Source organism: Scyliorhinus torazame, chromosome 9 (genome assembly GCF_047496885.1).
Source record: "Scyliorhinus torazame isolate Kashiwa2021f chromosome 9, sScyTor2.1, whole genome shotgun sequence".
Classification (NCBI taxonomy): Eukaryota; Metazoa; Chordata; class Chondrichthyes; order Carcharhiniformes; family Scyliorhinidae; genus Scyliorhinus; species Scyliorhinus torazame.
The window spans coordinates 127,667,468-127,685,743 of NC_092715.1; positions in this window are offsets into that span (position 1 = coordinate 127,667,468).

Below are 18,276 nucleotides of genomic sequence, written 5' to 3' on the forward strand. Positions count from 1 at the left end.
ACTGTTGGACTTAGGACAGTAAGTGGTATAAGAGACCATATGACCCACAGTCGAGTATTGAACAAAGCCGTATGTACTAGTGAGCATGGACACTGATCCCAGCTTGTACCCTTCACTGAATATTTGTAAATAGTTCGAAGAGTCAATAAAGACGTTTAGGAAACATATGTATGACTACAAAGACTTCTCCAGACCTAACGAACTGTGACACCTACAACAACCATTACTGAATTATTTCAAGTAGCAGGAGGGAATATATTTCAAGCATCAATCAGCAGCGCACTTGATGCTTAAAACAGGTGACAGGTATCATTACCAAAACAGATTCTTCCAACATTTTCTCCATGGAAAGCTGCCAACAGCATAAGGAGGAATTGTATCTTTTCCATGTGGAAGGTTTCCATAAAGTGACGGCTGCATATGTAGCAATTTGGGTTGTTATCCTCAACGATATAAACTTCAGACATGGAAGAGTGTTTAATTCCATTCCGGGATGATGAACTATTTGCATGAAATTATACATGTGGATGCCAGTGATCCAGTTGCATTTCTTCTTCTTATTGAATCTATGGTGCCATCGTTATTTGAAAGGTCAGCAGGACTGGACAGAGAGATTTGTGGAAAACCAAAGGGTTTCTCGGCAGGATTGTTTTCTGATACTTTACACAAACATAAATAAGGGTAAAACTGAGACATAATGAGGTGCATGTAGCCACGAGAATCATGCCATCAGCATATTGAATCTCAGGTGCCAATATTTGGACATAACAGGGTTGGTGTTGCTGTTTAATCCAGTTAATGCATCAAAGATCAGAACAGTCAGTTGTACGACCTTGTAATTCAGGCTAGTATTACTGTAGAACAGGTGGTGCAGAAAGCCCAGCTGCAATCAATAACAGAACATTGAGAGATAGCCTGAGGACAGACATGACAACCACAGCTGCAAACTGGAAGAGTCTTAAGGGAGACTCTAAGCAATAAGGCTGTAACAATCAAGACCAGTCTGATCAATTGCAGAGAGATTTCGATAGATTAGAGAGCTGGGCTGAAAAATGGCAAATGAAATTCAATATTAACAAAGTTTTTATTCACTCATGGGATGTGGGTGTCGTTGGCTGGGCCAATATTTGTTGTCCATCCCTGGTGGTGAGCTGCCTTCTTGAACCACTGTAGTCTATGTGGTGTAGGTACATACACAGGGAGGTGTGTGTGCATGTGTGCAGGAGGGGGGGGTGAATCCTGGATTTTGACCCAAGTATAAAGGAATGAGACTGGGGAAAAACAATAAGCCTTGGAACTAGAAAATGAATTGTGTTCGTCCAGAAAACAGCAAAACAAGAGATTGAGGGTATTAGTGAGCGAATCATTGGAAATATTTGCAAAGTTTCCAGCAATAGTAAGTGACACAAATATGAGATGGAAAGACAGAAAACATTTTTTTAAAAATATAATCTCGGGATGTGAGTGCTGCTGCAAGGTTGGCATGATTACCCCTCCTTAGTTCCTGTAAGAAGGTGGTGATGTAACTGAATGGCTTTCCAGACGACTTCTGAAGACCATTAACAGTCAACCATGTTGGTGTGGGATGGAGCCACATGAGGGTCAGACTGGCAGATTTTCCTTGCATAAAATACATTTGTGAATTGATGTGTATTTATAACAATCCAGCAGTTTCTTTGTCACATTTCCTGTTATCAGTTTATTTCCAGTTATTCGAAAACTAAATTCAAATTTTCAAAAAGTTAGGGTCTCAGACCTCTCTCGAGCTGGCTTTAGAATGTGGAGATTGCAAGAACACAAGAACTCATGAAATAGGAGCAGGAGCAGGCCTTTGGCGCCTGGAGCCTACTCTGCCATGCAACAAGATAATGGCTTATCATGGTTATGGCTTTAACTCCACTCTCCAGCCTCACCTCCACTGCCCTCGTAGATCAAAAATCTGTCTAACCCAGCATTGAATATATTCAATGAGCCAGTCTCCATCACTGTCTGGGGTAGAGAATTCCGAAGACTAAGGACACGGTGGCACAGTGATTAGCACAGCTGCCTCACAGCGCCAGAAACCCGGGTTCAATTCCGGCCTCGGGTGACTGTCTGTGTGGAGTTTGCACTTTCTCCCCGTGTCTGCGTGGGTTTCCTCCGGGTGCTCCAGTTTCCTCCCACAGTCCAAAGATGTGCAGGTTAGGTGGATTGGCCATTCTGAATTACCCCTTAGTGTCCAAAAGGTTAGGTGGGGTTGCTGGGTTATGGAACAGGTAGGGTGCTCTTTCGGAGGGGTCAGTGCAGATTTGATGGGCCAAAAGGCCTCCTTCTGTACCGGAGTGACTCTGTAATTGTACTCTGAGAGAAGAAATTCCTCTGCACCTCCATCTCAAATGGGAGAAGACCCTTTATTTTGAAATAGTGTCTCCTGGTTCTAGATTGCTCCATGAGTGGAAACATCCCCTCAGCATTTACCGTCAAGCACCCTCAGAATCCTTTTCTTCTCAGTAAGATCACCTCTCATTCTTGTAAACTCCAGTGAGTACAGACCTAATCTGCTCAACCTTTCCTTTCCTCTGGGAACCATTGGATGGCAGTCAGAGCGTGTCTTGGATTGGCTATCGGATTCTACATTCCCCCCCCCCCCACCAAGCACACACCCACCACCTACAGCATCCTTGCTATTTTAGCCCTTTCTCATAAGCAGATGTAAATTGCACGTAAAGAAAAGCAAAACTATTGTGAATGTTGGAAATCTGAAAGAAAAACATTGGGTGGGAGGAGCAGTAAAATCTTAGCCATGGTCTCCACAGCAACAGAGAGGATGAATAAGCCAGTTCTCTCAAAGAACAGGACTGGTGTTATAGGTAATTGCAAATGTCTGACACAAAGTGGGTGGGGCTTCAAGCACAGTCCTTAAACAAGTCCATGCAGAGCATGACCATGGAAATCGCTTCCCCTTAAACAAGATGACAGATATCTTGGGCGGGATTCTCTCACCCCGGGGACGGGCCGGAGAATCACCGGGACCTGCGCAAATCGCGTCACGCTGGGACCGGCGAGAATCGCGTCATGCCGGGACCGGCGCGAATCGCGTCACGCTGGGGCCGGCAAGAATCACGTCATGCCGGGACCGGCGCAAATCGCGTCACGCCGCCTCGATGTGGTCCACCGATTCTCCAGACAGCGGAGAATCGGCGCCATTGGCACCAGCGCGCTCAGCACAGCGCCGGTCGGGGCCGCTCTACGGGGCCTCCCCCCCCCGGCGAATCTCGGCCTGGGATGGGCCGAGCGGCCACGCTAAAAAAGTTGAATCCCGCCGGCGCCGTTCACACCTGCTCTTACCCAGCAGAACCTCAGCATGGATGCATCTGGGGGCGGCCTGGTGGGGGGGGCGGGGGGGGGGGGGGGGGCTCCGCTGTGGCCTGGCCCGCGATCGGGGCCTACCGATCGCCGGGTCAGCCTCTCGGGCTGGGGGCCTCTTTTGTTCCGCGCTGGCCCCTGTAGCCCTACGCCATGTTGTGTCGGGGCCAGCATGGAGAAGGGAGCCACTGTGCATGCGCGGATTGGTACCGGTCCCACTCCGCATCCACAGACCCGCAGCACCTATCTGACGCCGGGGATCGGCAGCTGGAGCGGCGTGGGTCGCTCCAGTGCCGTGCTGGCCCCCTGTAGTGGTCAGAATTTCTGCTCCTGAGGGCATGTTGACGCCGTCGAGAACGCGATGGCGTTTACAACGGCGTCAACACTTAGCCTCAGGATCAGATAATCCCGCCCCTTATTCAGGGCCTTACAACTTCTCATTGATCGCCATCAAGCTGGTCTGCAGCAGAGTGCTTGGAATATATAGCCCAGGATAGGGATAATGGCGAAAGGGAACATGTAAGTAGAGACTCCATCAAAATGCTATCATTTCACATCAATTGCTCCACATCCTCAGTCAGTAGCCAACATGCCTCTCTCCCAATTACCAAGTCTGCCCTTGCATATATACAGATGCATCAGTCTTTGAGTCCCTGTAGGGTTCCAAAACTTAGAGAGTGTAAGTCATAAACCTCTCAGCTGGGACGGCATGGTGGCAGCGTGGTAGTACTGCTGTCTCACGTGCGCGGGTTCGATCTCAGCCCTTCGTCACTGTCCATGTGGAGTTTGTAAATTCTCCCCGTGTCTCCATGCATCTCATCCCCACAACACAAACATGTGCAGGGTAGGTGAATTGGCCATGATAAATTTCCTCTTAATTGGAAAAAAAAACTTCTCTGGAGCCAAGGCAGGGATCTGAGCAGCTTGTTTCTATTTTTGCTGAAGTGACATTGGATGCCTCATTAGAAGTGGTCGGAAGTGTAGGCTGAAGAAATTGCATCGCAACAAAGATATAAAAACAGAAAATGCTGGAAACACACAGCGGAATAGAATTCTGTCAAAAGTTTGTCAACTGAGAATGTTAATTCTGTTTCTCTCTCTCCACAGATTCTGAATGCTTCCAGTATTTTCTGTTATTGATTCAGTTTCCAGCTTCCACTATTTTTACTTTATTTACAATATTTTAACAAATGTTTAACTAAGATCTTGTACAAAGACAAAATTATATGTTTTGTTTTGCAATGAATTTTGTCATGTGAATACAACCTAGAGATTCATTTGCTTCATGGAGAGCCTCACTGCATTGTTCATGAGTCCTTAGAGCAGTGATTCACAACCAGTGTGCCACAGCTCACTGTTGTGCTGTGAAGAACCCCCAAGTGTGCCCTGGAAAGAGATTCAACATAATTACAAATTCATGAAATTAAGCTGAAATTAACCTTTGCTTTCAGCTCTGTCTTGGCATCTGTCATGTGGGAGTACCTTTAAGAAATAGGTGTTTATAAATGGGTGTGTATATAAATATCTGTAGTGAGAGTACCTTTAAGAAATGGGTGTTTATTAGTGCAGTGATGTCAGAGAGTGGGTGAAGCTGGGCTGTCTGTCAGCTTTTTACTGTCACTTTAGGCTGTTTGCTGCAGGGTGTGTTTTAGTTTCGTTTTCAGAGCTGGATAGCTACAGTCACAGCCAGAAGGTGTATGAGTCTCTCTCTCTGTAATCTAAAGACTGTAAATCGATCCTTGTTACTTGTGATAGGGAAACCGGTTATAAAACCAGCACCCCTAATACCCATTCCAGCATTTGAGGAACCTTTTAAACGGGTCCTAATTGATTGCGTAGGACCGCTTCCTAAAACAAAAAGTGGGAATCAATATCTTTTGACTACAATGGATGTGTCTACTAGGTTTCCAGAGGCCACTCCAGTACGTAATATTACAGCTAAAAAGATTGTGGAGGAATTACTTAAATTCTTTACTCGATACGGACTCCCTACAGAAATACAATCGGATCAAGGATCAAATTTTACCTCAAGGTTATTCAAAGAAGTTATGGATAGCTTAGGAATAAAACAATTTAAATCAACTGCGTACCATCCAGAATCGAAGGGAGTGTTAGAAAGGTGGCATCAGACATTAAAGACAATGTTGAGGGCTTATTGTCACGATTATCCAGAGGATTGGGATAATGGAATTGCATTCGTACTGTTTGCAATTAGGGATGCACCAAATGAGTCAACCAAATTCAGTCCTTTTGAACTAATTTTTGGTCATGAGGTAAGAGGACCACTTAAATTGATTAAGGAAAAACTGGTGAGTGAGAAATCAGAACTTAAATTATTGGATTACTATTCAAATTTTAGGGAACGATTAAATAGAGCAGGTGAATTGGCTGACAAAGTTTGAAAGTTGCACAAAATGTGATGAAACGGGTCGCAGACAAGAAATCCAAAGTTCATTGTTTTGCCAGTGGAGTTTTTGTGTTGTTACTTGTGGTAGGTGAGCCTTTAAATGCTAGGTTTTGTGGACCTTATCAGATTGAAAGGAAATTAAGTGAGGTGAATTATGTGGTAAAAACACCAGATAGAAGGAAGACTCACCGAGTGTGTCATGTGAATATGCTTAAAAGGTACTTTGAAAGGGAAGGAGAGAAAAAGGAGGTTTTAATGATTCTAACTCAAAGTGACGAACCAAATCCAGATGACTGTGAATTTGATATACCTCAAATTAAATTGGAAAGCGAGGATGTTCTTAAAAATTGGGATAAATTGTTGAGTTACATTCCAGAGGAAAAACGAACTGACCTGAAAGAGTTATTGATATCACATGGGCAAGTTTGTGGAGATAAATTGGGAAGTACTAAAATGGCTATACATGATGTAGATTTTGGAAAGGCTGTTCCAATCAAACAACATCCATACAGACTCAACCCTTTAAAATTGTCTGAGGTTAACAAAGAGATTGAGAGTGTGCTTAAAAATGGCATTATTGATGTGGGTTGCAGCCAATGGAGCTCACCCATAGTGACGGTACCTAAACCAGACAGTACCCAACGGTTGTGTGTGGACTATAGAAAGGTTAATGCAGTTACAAGAACGGACTCTAATCCTATCCCACATTTGGAGGATTGCATTGAGAAAGTGGGACAATCAGCTTTTATTTCCAAACTGGATTTACTTAAAGGTTACTGTCAGGTACCATTATCCAAAATAGCGAAGGAGATTTCAGGTTTTGTGACTCCAGATGGTACATACCATTCAAAGTTATGCTGTTTGGCATGAAAATCGCCCCAGCCACATTTCAACGGTTAACTAACAAAGTTGTTTCAGGATTACGCAATTGTGCGGTTTACATCGACGATCTGGTAATTTTCAGCCAGACATGGAAAGAACATTTAAAACATCTGATAGAGTTACTCGATCGACTTCAGGAGGCGGGTTTGGTGATAAACCTTGCCAAAAGTGAATTTGGAAAAGCCCAAGTCACTTTCCTTGGCCACACAATCGGACAGGGTTGAATGGTTTATTGAGGAGTTTCCGATACCCTCAAGACGAAGGGAAATAATGCGATTTCTTGGCATGAGTGAATTTGATCAAACATTTGTGCAAAAGTTTTGTTGCGTGATTGCTCCACTGATGAACTTGCTGAAGAAGTGTCAAAAATTCCAGTGGACAGCGGAGTTTCAACAGGCATTTGACTGCCTGAAAGCTGTGATAACCAATGCTCCTGTGTTGGAATATTACAAGGGACTCTATGATCAGATTGAACTAAAATATTTGACTTTAAAGAGAAATGTGGAGGCGTAGAGAAATGAACGGAAGCAGGTTCAGTTGGAGGGACAAGAACAAAAATGGATTATATTATTATACGTTTTAGCGTGTTGTGTTTTTTGAAATGAAAATGTATATCTACTGTGTTCATTTCTTAAAGGATAGTGAAAAGGTGAAAAATGAAACCATCTTGACGTTGATAGTTTATTTTATTTTCTTGGGGGGAGGTGTCATGTGAGAGTACCTTTAAGAAATGGGTGTTTATAAATGGTGTTTCTATAAATATCTGTAGTGAGAGTACCTTTAAGGAATGAATGTTTATTACTGCAGTGATGTCAGAGAGTGGGTGGAGCTGGTCTGTCTGCCATCTTTTTACTTTCGTTTTAGGCTGTTTGTTGCAGGGTGTGTTTTAGTTTAGTTTTCAGAACTGGATAGCTGCAGTTACAGCCAGAAGGTGTATGAGTCTCTCTCTCTGTAATCTAAAGACTGAAAATCGATCCTTTGGTGATTTAAAATGAATACCTGCTCTCAGTAGTGACTTTAACCTGATGTGCTTCTGTTTAAAGTTTTTTTTTAAAGTCTTATGGATGTTAAAAGGACAGCTTAAGGATTACTTAGTGTTGTATTCTTTGGGGGTATATTTGAATTGATAGTTGCTAAGATGTTTACTGTATGTTTTAAAAAGGTTAACTTGAGTTCATAGAATAAACATTGTTTTGCTTTAAAAATTCTTTTCCATTTCTACTGTACCAAACCTGCAGAGTGGGCCATGTGCTCCCCATACCACAATCTATTAAAGGTTGTGGGTCAGGTGAACTTCAAGATACACTTTGGGGTTCTCTAAACCCTGGCCCATAACACATCTCCCAGACCTGCCAAAGTTTGGGCCTCCCACACATGCGGCAGCTGTGAATAAGTCGCCCATGCATGGTTTAGATTTTTTATGCTGGTCAGGCCCATGCGCATGACTAACGAGACTTGGAACTGAAGACAAAGGTTCCCGTGCGCATGCACAAAAAGCGAAAACCCCAAATTGGAAAAAAAAATCTTGTGAGAAGCGAGAGGTACAAAAAAAGAGGACAGGGAGAAGTTAAAACTGAAGACAGAGAAAATAGAAGGTGTGCATCAAAGTTTTTTAATTGTATGGAGAGGTGTGCAATGACATATAAAAGGTTGGGAACCATTACTTTATAATGTGATGCACGCTAACACTGAAATCTCTGTCAATATTGGCTTCAATCCTGATCCCTCTATGTATTTCACATATATATTAGACTTAGCTTTAGAACTGCATATTAACATATGGAAGTAATTTGGGACGGGATTCTCTGTTGGCCCACGCCGAAATCGCGAAGCACGATTGGGCGGAGAATAGGCTCCGACGCCAAAATCACGGCAGGCCACGATTTGACGCCAAATCTTGAATCCCCATCACCTTGATAGCGGCGTCAATGCGTACAGGAATGCACATACAGTATTCACGGTTTGCATATCATTCGTGGACCCGACCTGGTCTTCTCCGGGGATTCCGCGATTCTCCTCCTCTGACGGCCCGAGTTCCCGATGGAGTAGTTCACTGTGCTTTTACAAATCGTGAAACCTTTGTCGTGGCTGATGAAGGAACGAGAGGAGGGAGGACATGGAGAGGCGCCAATGGCAGTCTCCACCCCCGCACCCCACCCTCTGCTGCACACCTCCGTCATACCCCTCGACGCCACTTGCCAGCGGCCCACCCTGGGCAATAGCCACAGTAGCCGCTACAGGAGCCACGGAGCATATCGCTGGCGAGGACAGTTCCAGCCAATGGTACCTCTGGTATCAGAGATGAGCTCCAGGGCCAGAGGTGCCAGCCACCGCTAGGGACAGGGGCACAGTGATGGGCGGGGGACCCACAGGGGACACACCGGGGAAGGAACCGCCATGCAAACCGGTGCCACCATGTAACCACTGAACCTGGTTGGGCACAGGTGTACGGGTGTACATGCTAACAGGTCAGTCTTTCACCCCACGCAGACAATGGATATTGGAATTCAGCCAGCAATGGTGGTCTTCCTGCTAATCGCCGCAGCCCTGGGGGATGCCCTGTGGCTCTACGAGTGGGAACTACTCGAGGAGGAAGCTGCGCAGCGGAGTATGCAGCAGCGGAGCATGCAACAGCACAGCGTGCTGCAGAGGAAGAGGTGGCAGCCGCCCAGGATGGAGAGCGTGCCGCCCAACAGGCCGAGGATGAGGAGGTGCCAAGGACATGCATGAGGCCTCCTGTGTACCGGCATCACCTGTCATTCGAGGACCTGCTGGACTGGGCATGCCATCGAAGGCTTGGGCTGAGCAGAGAGACAGTGCGATATATCTGCCAGATGATAGCACAGCTGGCTCGGGGGGCTATGAGGGAGCACACCCACTCCCTGTGGGCATCAAGGTGATGGTTGCCTTGAATGTTTAGGCAACGGAGTCCTTCCAAGAACTGAGTGGAGACCTGTCCGGGATCTCACAGACCTTGGTGAACAGGTGCATCCGTGCCATTACGGAGGCCCTTTATTCCCAGCTGGATCAATACATCCACTTCAATGTGGACCGAGCCCACTAGGATGCCCGAGCAGCGGGATCCACCACCATCTATGGGAAGCCCAGTTCCAGGGGTTGACCGACGGGATGCATGCCCCCCGACAAGCACCTGCAGATGACATGCCGCTCTACACCAACCAAAAGGGGTATCACTCGATAAAGATGCAGCTGATCAGTGAGCAGCACATGCTTATTATTCACCTCTGCGCCCAATACCCGGGCAGTGTGCACAATGCCGTTATCTTGGCCCACCCGACGATTACTGACATGTTCGAGACGCCTCCCTGGCAAGGGGTGTTGGCTCCTGGGTGACAGGCGTTAACCACTGCGATCGTGGCTGATGACACCTATCCAGAGGCCAGACTGACGCGGAGACCTGCTACAACAACGCCCATACTGTGACCAGGAGTGTGATCGAGCGGTGCTTTGGCCTCCTGATGATGCAGTTCAGGTGCTGGATCGCTCTAGATGGGCCTGCTAGTATGGCGCTTGGAGGGTCGCCCAACTTGTGGTGGCCTGCTGTATCCTCCACAACATTACGCAGCAGAGGGGTGACGTGCTGGAGGAGGAAGATGAACACCACACCTCGTCCACCGAGGAGGTTGCGGTGGAGGGGGACGATGGGCAGGACACGGGGCCCAGGGAGGCACCGAAGGCCACACGATGTGTGCGCCATGACCAACGTGCACGGAAAGCTCTGATCACCTCCAGGTTCACTGGCTAGTGTGGGGGGGGGGGGGGGACTGACCAGGGTCATGGACACTGCATCCCAACCCACTCCCCCTCACCCCCTACCAACACCCCCCTGCAACTCCCTCCATGATACATACCTGCCGCACTACGGGGTGGGGACCCTGGGTTGGCAGTAACACAGGGTCTGGCCCATGGGATGGAGGGTGATGACAACCTGCTTTGCGATGAGCTCTGCTGCTCTGCTGCACTACATCACATGTCAACGCCTGACCCCTGCTCAGGGTCCAGTGGGTGATCCTTGCATGCAAGCTGGCCATTCCATTGTACGGTCCCTGATGGAGGGTGTTGGAGATAGCTGTGACGGACAATTACAGTCATTCTCCGACCCGAGCTTCGGTATCTCCTAATAATAATCTTCTTTATTGGTGTCACAAGTAGGCTTACATTAACCCCGCAATAAAGTTACTATGAAAAGCCCCAAATTGCCACACTCCTGTTCGGCCCCTGTTCAGGTACACTGAGGGAGAATTCAGAATTTCAAATTCACCTAACACTAGGACTTGAGGGAGGAAACTGGAGCAACTGATGGAAACCCACACAGACACGGGGAGAACTGAGTCTCCCGCCCCATCCCTAGCAGGTCCTATAAGACACTAGACGCTATGATTAGACCGTGGGCTGCGGGGGGGGGGGGGGGGGGGGGGGGCGTGTGGGTGGTGATGGGAGGTGGTGGTGTGGGGGTGAGGGTGGTGTTGATGTGAGGGTGGTGTGGGGGTGAGGGTATTGTGAAGGGGAGGGTGTGGGGGGGTTGGAAAGGGTTGGAACACGTGTCATGGGGAACTGCAACTCAGCAGGGTCTCATTCCTCGCCCACAGCCGAGCTCCACCGCGGCGACCTCCAATTCCTCTGGGTCGTCGACCATGTCCAGGGCCCTCTGCTCAGCCACAGAGAGGGGCCGCAGATCCGGCGGTCTCCTTCCTGTCCTCTACCACACCCGGTGGTTGTGTGTGGCCTTCTCCTGGGCGGGGGGGGGGAAACAGAAAACGACAGTCCAACTCATGCAGGAGGTGGGTAGCTGATAGCCTCAGTGGCCAGGGCACCCAGCCATTGCAGCTGGTATGGGTATGGGTATGTGGGGCGGGGTGGGGTTTGGCCGCTCTCCGGGTTTTGGGGAGCAGGGTTAGGGATGTGGGTTAGTGCCAGGGGCACAGTGCTGCCTACTCACCCTGGCCACCCGGAGGAGGTTGTGCAGCTTTATTCCAGCACTGCTGGCAGGTCCGAATGATGCTGCTGTTGGCACTGACCGCATCTGCCACCTGCGCCCAGGCACAACAAACAGCAGCAGCTGGCAGCCTCCTTCCTGGGCCTGGGTACAGGGTCATCTGCCTCTCCTCCACCACGTCCAGGAGTGTCTCCAACATGGTGTCGGTGAAGTGTAAAGCTGTTCTCCTTGCTGCCATCTTGTTGGCCGGGATGGTGTGTGTGGGAGTGAGGTGTGTATATGTGGCTGCAGCTTGTCAGCCTCCTGAGTGTCAATTGTGGAAATCCAGCACCGTTTCTCATTAGAATCGATTGTGTTCCACATTACGCCGGTGTTCGCCCCTTGACAGTAGCGGAATCGGTCCAGGTGTGGCGGCAGTTTTGCTGTCGTGAAAGTCCACAAATTTTGGGATAGCGTCAACACTTAGGGCAGGATTCTCCACTTGCCGACACCGATTTTGTAATCGGCGATTGGGCGGAGAATCACTTTTTATGACAGCATCGTGGGCGGCGCCTGTTTTCGGGTGCTCCACCCCCTCCAAAACAGCGTCATCGAGGAGTACGCAGCAGGCCGTTGGGATGGCCTCAGGATGTTACTTGAAGGCCCTCCCTGATGCTGCGTCCCCGATGGGCCGAGTTCCCAATGGCATGGGGGACGTGTGATCTCAGTGGTCAGGAACTCGGTGTGGCGGCTGCGGACTGTGTCCGGTGCCGCCACAGTCAGTGGGAGCCGTGCTGCTGGCTGGAGGGCTCTCGGCCACGGCTGGGGGGACTGATGGGGGGTGTCCAGGGATGGCAAGGGGGTGTCCAGGGAGGCACTATCTGGCAGGCCGGGTCCGTGCATGGTGGGTGCCATGTTGTATGGCGTCACCGCTGCAGGTCGACACCCATGCGCATGCGCGGCCACGGACCCGGCAAATCTCCGGCCGTTTATATCGGGAAGGCCGTGCATTTTACGTTGCATAGCTGCTAGCCCCTCACCGGTCAGAAGATCAATACTGGGGCTTCGCCGATTTTTCCCACGGATCCACTGGTCACAGCCCCAAAATCGGAAAATCCCGCCGTCTGTTCTCCCCAGGAGCTGAATTGCACGTGATTTGCGCTACCGCTCGGAAGTGATTCCCAAATCTTAACCTTGCAATTTCCGCATGGCGAGGATTGCAAGGGATTCCCAAGAGAATCCTGCTTTCGGATTGCTATTTTGAGCGGGTGTCCAAATAGTGAGGTCCTGCGGCTGGCCAACCCCCCCCCCCCCCAAACTATTCAGCACCCCACCCCCTGATTTTCTGTGTTCTCCCCCTCCAATACAGGGATGATCCGACCCCCCCACTCCACAGAGACCCCCTAAATAAGAGACACCCCAGAGACCATCCAGACGAGAGGCCCCTGTCAGGAAGCCGCCCAGAAGAGAGACCTATGTCCAGAAGCTAGAGAGCAGTCCAGGCAGAGACAGTGAAAAGAAATCACTGCTTTAACACTTACCTTGGCAATACACCTGCTGGCTCAGACACAGGATGCTGCACCTGTCAATTCCAGGAAAGAGAAAACGAGTCAGCTGGGTTTAAACCCCCTCAGATCTTTGATCTGCAAGCCACTAAATAATTTCTCTTTGAAATTGGTTTTACTAGGCTGTGATTGACAGCTTCCACACATTCCCCCAGCTGTCAGCATTGTTCCATTCATCTTCCTCCACGGTGATGTAACTTTGAAGTGGTCTAACCGCAATGCTTAAAAACATTAAGATTTGATCGACAGCTCCTGGATCACATCAAACAGAGTTAAGTGCTGTAAATTTTTAGCTGACCACTTCAAAGTCACTCAACCATGATGGGAGGTGATTGGAAAGCACCACTTGATCCTATTGAAGTGGTCCAGGAGCTGTCAATCAAAGAATGATTTTCATAAATATTGCGTCAACCGTGTCAGGACCACTTGTGTCAGGACCATTAGTAATACTCGCAGACATGATTCCCAGCCCAGCGGATGGGAGACATTTGGGCCAGGAGAATATGGCGCCCGGCCCGTTAAATGGATGCCATGAGTCTTAATATTTCATTTGTCTTCTCCAGCTGCCGCGGGAGCGAACCTTGATCCCGAAGTCAATGGGGAACCAGGAGGGGTCAGCAGTGGGCCGCAGCATCGTAAACGGATTGGTGTAGCGCTGATCCCATTTTCTTCCAGATGCTGGATTCGCTACTTCATCGGTAGATCCACTGCCGGCGGCATGAGGCAGAGAATTCAGTCCAAGAAGTTGTTTTTTTAGCAAATGTATATTTCTTCCAATTGAGGGGCAATTTAGCGTAGCCAATCCACCTAGCCTGCATATCTTTGGGTTGTGGGGGCGAAACCCACACAAACACGGGGAGAATGTGCAAACTTCACACGGACAGTGACCGGGGGCCGGGATCAAACCTGGGTCCTCGGCGCTGTGAGGCAGCAGCGCTAATCATTGCGGTACCGTTCCGTCCTAGCCCAAGATAATTTTTGTCGAAGGAAGCATTCCAGCCATTGAAAAATAAGGCCAAAAATGATTTATCCCCAAAATATCTGTCGACTGGAAATGGAATAGAAAATATGCACCAACGTGAAAATAACAACCCTAGAGCACATTAAGTAAATGGAGTAAAATATAACGGGAACACCGTTAATATTATGTCATTTTCAGCAAACCAGATTATTTTGCTAACAAACTGCTAATCTTTCACTTCCTACAATTTCTACATGTTCCTAGCAATCTGATTTCCATAGAAAACGTTCCTTAGATTACATTAAAACCTCCTCCATATATCCGGAGGATGAGAAATTCTGACAAAACAACGAAGCTTTGAACCATAGCTTTTAAATTCAAAAAGCAATAATTGTTTCCAGATGAAATTTATGATTACTGATTAAGGGTATTTACACTTCCAAAGAATTGCCCGTCACCATGGTAACTTATTTTCTAAATTAGTAACTCTTTTGCTACATGTATTTTCTGACAAGTTTGCTTCTCATTAAAATGAAGTCTGTACAGCTGAAGGTAGGTTCATGTGGGACTGCAAATTCTCCCAGAGAGTTTCTATTTAATTATTCTTCTGAATGTCAGCATTGTACACTGTATCCTTATTAGAGATCCAAACTGCCACAAGAGAAATGCTAACATTTCTACGATATACTTCAGCCACACACAGAGAATGACCCTGTAAAGGTAAAACTGACAAGTAGGAGTTTGTACTCTTAACAGCTGCACTGTCAGTCACAGCTTAGTGAACCATATAATAAGCTTGTGAGTCTAAGGAACAATTGCACCAGTGAGTGCTGTGAAGAAACAGAGAATCAGAGCATATGGCATCGTAGGAGGCACTTCCAAGCATCATAGGACCATAAGAACTAGGAACAGGCTCTGACATTCAATAGAATCATGGCTGTCATAATATACACACAGGTATATGATGGTGCACAGACAGGCAGTGATTGACACACAGAGTGACCAGTGAACACACAGAACACAGCAGCCAATCACCAGACAGGACACAACCACTATAAAGTCAGAGGGCACTAGTTTTCACGCTCTCTTGGGATCCAGCCTCTGAGACAGTCAGAGCCCGTGAGCAGCAACTAGAACATACACCATGTGGTAGTAAGATAGCCTGGTCAGGTTAGCCTCAGGTCTCCAGTCAAGTCAGCAAAGTGTCAACCCACAGTTAAAGTATGTATGATAGTTATGAGTTCAATAAAATCGAGTTGCATTTCTTCAAGCGTTGGAAGCCTGTCTCTCTCACTGCTGCAGTAAACGCAGTCCTCGCAGACCCAGCATATCCAACACATGAATGGCTGATCACTTTTCTACCCTTTCTCCATAACCCTTGATTCATTTACTGATCAAGAATCTATCTATCTCAGTCTTAAATATACAGTACGAAGTCTTACAACACCAGGTTAAAGTCCAACAGGTTTGTTTCGATGTCACTAGCTTTTGGAGCGCTGCTCCTTCCTCAGGTGAATGAAGAGGTCTGTTCCAGAAACACATATATAGACAAATTCAAAGATGCCAAACAATGCTAGGAATGCGAGCATTAGCAGGTGATTAAATCTTTACAGATCCAGAGATGGGGTAACCCCAGGTTAAAGAGGTGTGAATTGTACCAAGCCAGGACAGTTGGTAGGATTTCGCAGGCCAGATGGTGGGGGATGAATGTAATGCGACATGAATCCCAGGTCCCGGTTGAGGCCGCACTCATGTGTGCGGGACTTGGCTATAAGTTTCTGCTCGGCGATTCTGCGTTGTCGCGGGTCCTGAAGGCCGCCTTGGAGAACGCTTACCCGGAGATCAGAGGTTGAATGCCCTTGACTGCTGAAGTGTTCCCCGACTGGAAGGGAACATTCCTGCCTGGTGATTGTTGCGCGATGTCCGTTCATTCGTTGTCGCAGCGTCTGCATGGTCTCGCCAATGTACCACGCTTCGGGACATCCTTTCCTGCAGCGTATGAGGTAGACAACGTTGGCCGAGTCGCACGAGTATGTACCGCGTATCTGGTGGGTGGTGTTCTCACGTGTAATAGTGGTATCCATGTCGATGATCTGGCACGTCTTGCAGAGATTGCCATGACAGGGTTGTGTGGTGTCGTGGTCACTGTTCTGAAGACTGGGTAGTTTGCTGCAAACAATGGTTCGTTTGAGGTTGCGCGGTTGTTTGAAGGCAAGTAGTGGGGGTGTGGGGATGACCTTGGCAAGATGTTCATCGTCATCAATGACGTGTTGAAGGCTGTGAAGAAGATGACGTAGTTTCTCCGCTCCGGGGAAGTACTGGACGACGAAGAGTATTCTGTCGGTTGTGTCCCATGTTTGTCTTCTGAGGCGGTCGGTCCGGTTTTTCGCTGTGGCGCGTTGGAACTGTCGATCGATGAGTCGAGTGCCATATCCCGTTCGTACGAGGGCATCTTTCAACGTCTGTAGATGTCTGTTACGCTCCTCCTCGTCTGAGCAGATCCTGTGTATATGGAGCGCTTGTCCATAGGGGATGGCTTCTTTAATGTGTTTAGGGTGGAAGCTGGAAAAGTGGAGCATCCTGAGGTTATCCGTGGGTTTGCGGTAAAGCGAAGTGCTGAGGTGACCGTCCTTGATGGAGACGGGTGTGTCCAAGAATGCAACTGATTTTGGAGAGTAGTCCATGGTGAGTCTGATGGTTGGATGGAACTTATTAATGTCATCGTGTAGTCGTTTCAGTGATTCTTCGCCGTGGGTCCGAAGGAAAAAAATGTCATGGATGTATCTGGTGTATAACGTCGGTTGAAGGTCCTGTGCGGTGAGTAGGTCCTGTTCAAACTTGTGCATGAAGATGTTGGCGTATTGGGGTGCGAACCTGGTCCCCATGGCTGTTCCGTGCGTCTGGATGAAGAACTTGTTGTCGAAGGTGAAGACGTGTGATCCAGAATGAAGCGGATGAGTTGCAGAATTGCGTCTGGAGATTGGCAGTTGTCGGTGTTGAGTACTGAGGCTGTTGCAGCAATGCCGTCGTCATGGGGGATGCTGGTGTAGAGTGCCGAGACGTCCATTGTGACGAGGAATGTTCCTGGTTCAACTGGTCCATGGGTGCTGAGTTTCTGTAGGAAGTCCGTCGTGTCGCGACAGAAGCTGGGTGTACCTTGTACGATGGGTTTCAAGATGCCCTCGATGTAGCCAGAGAGGTTCTCACACAGGGTCCCATTGCCTGAAACGATAGGGCGGCCTGGTGTGTTGGCCTTATGTATTTTCGGGAGGCAGTAGAGATCTCCAATGCGGGGAGTACGTGGGATGAGAGCACGTAGGGTGCTCTGAAGATCTGGATCCAAGGTCTTGATCAGTCTGTTAAGTTGGCGGATGTGTTCCTTGGTCGGATCTGCGGGTAACTGTCTGTAGTGTTCTTGGTTGTTCAGTTGTCGGTATACTTCTTTGCAGTAGTCCGTTCTGTTCAGTACGACAGTGGCCCCCCCTTTGTCTGCTGGTTTGATGACGATGCTGTGGTTGGTCTTGAGAGCGCGGATGGCATTGCGTTGTGCTTGGGTGACATTCGGGGCTGTCTTGTGAATGCGACTGATGAATCTGGCATTGACGCGACTCCTGACGGCTTGAGCATACATGTCGAGTCTAAGGCAGCGGCCTTCCGGAGGGGTCCAATTCGACTCTTTCCTCTTCGGTTGCCGTACCGCAGATCTCTCGGTCTGCTGTTCCGGTTCATTGGTAGTCTGCTTGGGTTCGCTGTTGGCCTCTTGGGGTCTGTGGAAGAATTCCCGGAGCCTCATTCGCCTGATGAATTCCTCCGTGTCTGCCGCGAGACTGATGGGTTCCATTTTGGTGGTGGTGCAGAAATTAAGCCCTCTGCTGACGACTTTGATTTCATCTGGTTGAAGGGTGTAGTATGACAGGTTGACAAGTTGAGAATATGGCCTCTATCTTGGTTTCCAGGTTGCGTCGTCTGCTGTAGAGCTGGCGGACGAGGTGGTTGAGGAGTGAGAGAGAGGTGCGACGGCACCTCAACTTGCGCTCAGGATGCAGCAGACCAGCTGTGGAACACCGCCAAACAGATGAGACAACAATACTATGCCACCTATATGCATACCAAGAACAGAAAGCTTGAGAAACTTGGCATCACCACCGGCAGCAACCAAGCCACCCCCGGTGTCACAGTA